Source organism: Sorex fumeus, unplaced genomic scaffold (genome assembly GCF_029834395.1).
Source record: "Sorex fumeus unplaced genomic scaffold, SorFum_2.1 ptg000058l, whole genome shotgun sequence".
NCBI lineage: Eukaryota > Metazoa > Chordata > Mammalia > Eulipotyphla > Soricidae > Sorex > Sorex fumeus.
The window spans coordinates 20,248,988-20,253,664 of NW_026606115.1; positions in this window are offsets into that span (position 1 = coordinate 20,248,988).

The following is a 4,677-nucleotide window of genomic DNA, read 5'->3' on the forward strand; positions in this document are numbered from 1 at the left end:
CCAACATGTATTAGCCAAACTAATTATAGGCTTTTTAGTTAGTTTTTATAATGCCCTCTAGACTTTCCACCTAAACAGAATGCATTTAGCTTCTTCTTTGGTGATATCATACCACTGTTATGATTCAGAAGTAATAAAAATATTAGTGCTATGTGGTAAAGCATTTTTATCTTTGTTCTGAAGAATGACACCTGAAAGTGCTAAAGGATCATTTTGGGGCTGTTTGGCAAACAGCATGCACCTTTACCCCCTACAATGTCTATTTGGCAAGCAGTGACATTTTAGGTAGCTGCTTTGAAGTTATTGACTAGAAAAGAGGAAGGAGGGGGGTTGCTCTCCAACTATAAGGATTATTGCACTACTCTTGTCATACTAAGGTTTCATAAGATTGTAGGTATTCTAGATTCTTATTGTTATACCAGGTCTCAAATTTCTCCTTCATTATTAGGGAAAAATATTGATACAGAGACCTGTAAATCTAGTGAATTGAGTTTTTGCATAGCTCTGAGAATGTACACCTATAATGTGGGTCTAGTATTCAATATCCTGCCTTAAAACTAGGGAAGGGATTTGTCTCCTTAGTGTGATAGGCTAGGGCGGGTGAAAAATTGAATTTTCTCATTAGTTGTGCAATCCAGGTTGGGGATCCAGATTAGGGCCATCTCAGAGCTGTCTCAATATTCCCAACTGATCTTAGATGAGTTCACACTAGACGAGTTCACAAATTAGAAGTGAATCTCACTTTCAAGTCCCAAATGCTAATTCTATCTAACAAAGAGAAAGGGTGCACATCTGAGCTACGTATCTCTTGCATCAATATATACAATATAAATGACACCCCAGAAGGTACCAAGTGCTCTATCTCTACCTCAAACCAGGTGTCAAGAAATTGAAAAATTTGGGGAAGATATTTTCAAATACATATAGCTAATAAACATGATACATTATTAATATGATGTCATAAATATTTCTATTAGGAAGAAGTACTATTTTGTAGTCATCCTGAAAATCAGATTTGACATCTGGCAAATCAGAAATTACTTGCTCTGAACTCACAATTGTGTGCATAATTAGTGAGTAAAATATGAAATAAAAACATTAGGAACAAAAGATAAAGATGGCTTTTCTGTGAAAACTGATGTACGGATATATACTGTGATCTTTTCATCAATGTGACAGATCATTGCAGAGTAAATAAAGTGTCTTTTCCAGGTCTGAGGTTCACATGTAGTGTTGTGATGGTCTGCTGTCAAGTAATACGGTGATGAGAAAGATCTATAAGATGGGTACAGATTATATGTCCAAAGAATCTTTCTTGGCCCTTTGTCAAGTAGAGTCCAGAGAATGTTCTATAAAGTATCAGGCTTGTACTACTTGAAAATCTTTCTTTTGAAATAATTAAGAGTAAACAATGAGAGTTAAGATATTTAGATAACGTGTACAAACATTTGAATAATGAAAATTAGGAAAGGATATTTGCACAGTATCCATACGACAAGGGGTTGATATCAAGGATATATAAAGTACTGGTTGAACTCCACAAGAAGAAAACATTAACCCCATCAAAAAATGGGGCAACAAAATGAACAAAAATTTTCCCAAAGAAGAAATACGAATGGCTAACAGGCACATGAGAAAATGCTCTACATCATTAATCATCAGGGAGATGCAGATCAAAACAACAATGAGGTATCACTTCACACCACAGAGACTGGCCAACATCCAAAAGAACAATGAGATATCCTCTCACACCACAGAGACTGGCCCTCATCCAAAAGAACAAAAGCAACCGGTGTTGGTGTGGATGTGGCAAGAAAGAGACCCTCCTTCACTGCTGGTGGGAATGCCGACTGGTTCAGCCCTTTTGGAAAACATGGGCGATTTTTAAAAAATTAGAAACTGAGCTCCCATTTGACCAGCAATACCACTCCTGGGAATATATCCCAGAAAGGCAAAAAAGTATAGTAAAAGTAACATCTGCACTTGTTTGTTCATTGCAGCACTCTTTACAATAGCCAGAATCTGGAAAAAACCCGAGTGCCTGAGAACAGATGACGGGTTAAAGAAACTTTGGTACATCTACACAATGGAGTACTATGTAGCTGTTAGAAAAGATGAAGTCATGAAATTTACATACAAGTGGCACTACATGGAAAGATCAAGCTAAGCGAAATGAGTCAGAAAGAGAGGGATAGACATAGAAAGATTGCCTTCATCTGGGGAACATAAAGTAACAAAATAGGAAACTAACACCCAGGAATAGCCGAGATACGTACCAGGAGGTTCACTCCATGGCTTGGAGGCCAGCCACACATGCTAGGGGAAAAGGCAGCTCAGATAGAGAAGGGAGCACCAAATAAAGGGTGTTGGGAGGATCCTCCCAGAATGGGAGATGCATGCTGAAAGTAGACTATAGACCGAACATGATTGCCACTCAATGTCTCTTTTACAAACCACAGCACCAAAATGGAGAGAGAGAACAAAACGGAATGCCTTCCCACAGAGGCAGGATGAAATGTGGGGGATGGGTTGTGGGAGGGATACTGGGATCAGTGGTGGTGGAGAATGGGCACTGGTGGAGAGATGGGTACTCGATCATTGTGTAATTGAAACCCAAGCACAAAAATTTTTAAGTCTACAACTGTACCTCATGGTGTTTCACTAATAAAAATTTAAAAACTATAATAAAATTATAACACATAGTCCAATTATACACAGAAACATTCACCCATTCTACAAACACCACTTATGTAGCTGTATTCTAAATACAAAGAAAGGAACAATCAAGGTGTAATATAGAATGGTTTTATTGAAAACCAAAACATCCAACTTGAGAATTTTACATAAACGCGATCACATGAGTATGTAATAAAGCCAAACACCACTTATGTAGCTGTATTCTAAATACAAAGAAAGGAATAATCAAGGTAAAATATAGAATGGTTTCATTGAAAACCAAATCATCCAACTTGAGAATTTTACATAAACGCGATCCATGAGTATGCAATAAAGCCAAGAGTGACAGTTGTTTCACATTCAAAGTAAAATTTCAGGCAGAGTTAAGCGAAGATTATGTAAAACATGAAGCTTATACTATTTTAAAACTTTCTTTTAAAGTAGTAAAACAACGATAGAAGTTAATATTTATTTAGAAAGATAATTATAACAGCTATTAAAATGTGACAACTACAATAAGTAAATGGTTTAACTATATATATGTATAAATACATATATATACAGCAATCAACAGAAACACCACTTATGTAGCTGTAATCCAAATTATGAAGAAATAAACATCCAAGGTGAACTATAGAATGGCGCCATTGACAACCAAGACATCTAACTTTTAGAAATTTTACATAAACATGTGATAATATGAGCAGAAATACAAAAGCTGGAGAGTGACAGTTGTTTTAGTCTAAAAGTAAAATTGTAGACTCATGTTAAGCCTTTCACATTTATTTTATGTCAAGGTATTTAAATAAAGTAGCTTTATAAGCATCTATTTTCACAAAAATTTTGTTTCAAGTTAGTATAAGCAAATCATTGGCTTCACACTTCAAATTCTAATTGTGTATTTTTAAACATATTGAGATAGCTATCATATTTAGCTAAATGGAGTTGTCTTACAGCACATTTTCAAATCACCAGATTCATCTACTCTCTATGGTAGCTTGGAATGAATTACCAATTGGCACTAATATTATTAGAACCAACTGAAACTACTCTACAAATAAGCCAGATGACAGAGATTGCTTTTTTTGAGACAAATGACTATACATCTGAGGAAACAAGACTCAGAACAAAGTGCTTGCATTTTCTACAGTTTATATCAAACTAGATGGGCTCTTATGCAGTCAGTCTGGACTTATACATCTGGAGTAGCCAGACCATGAATACAGTGATTTTAGCTTCCTTCTCCATGTGGACAGATGGCTGCATTAAGAGGATGCAACCACAGTTATGAAGAAAGCTTAAAAAGCCTGTCAACCATTTACTCACAGGCAATCACATAAACGTCATTTCAGGAAAGTATAGAATCAACAATCCCGTTCAAGGCCATCAGAAAGATTTTCTGCGTGCTAAAATGTTATTCACATATAAATGTATGTGAATAGAGACTGCCTGCAAATTAACCACTTACTTTAATTTTGAATTTCAGATTGTTTTCTTAAAAAAGCAATTGCAGTTAGTTATAATATATAGCAAAGCATCTCTATCTTTGGTTCTATATCTCAGAGATATTCTTCCAAAAATAAATAGGCATGGCAGAAAAAATAATTTCATTATCTTAAAGGAAAACCCAATTACTTTATAAAACTAAGCAAAAAATATAATAGAAGCTTTTAAAGATTTTTCTAATCATCTTGCTTAATATCTAATACTAGTGCAATTTTAATATTAAAATGATTGTGCACACTGTATTTAACTATACAGCATAGCCACAGAAATTTTCAAAAGAAAAATAGTACCTTTCCTTAAGAATCATGTAACAATTATGCATTCTAAAAATTTCTGGTAAAGCTGAAATGTTGAGTTGACTAAAGAAGCACTAAAAGGGAAATGAAGATGTATCAAATAGATCCTAGAGATCTCAAAAATATGAAAACATTATCAACAGTCTTCTATTTGTTGGAAATATATGTTGGAGAGAAATGTTCAGATATTATATATTTT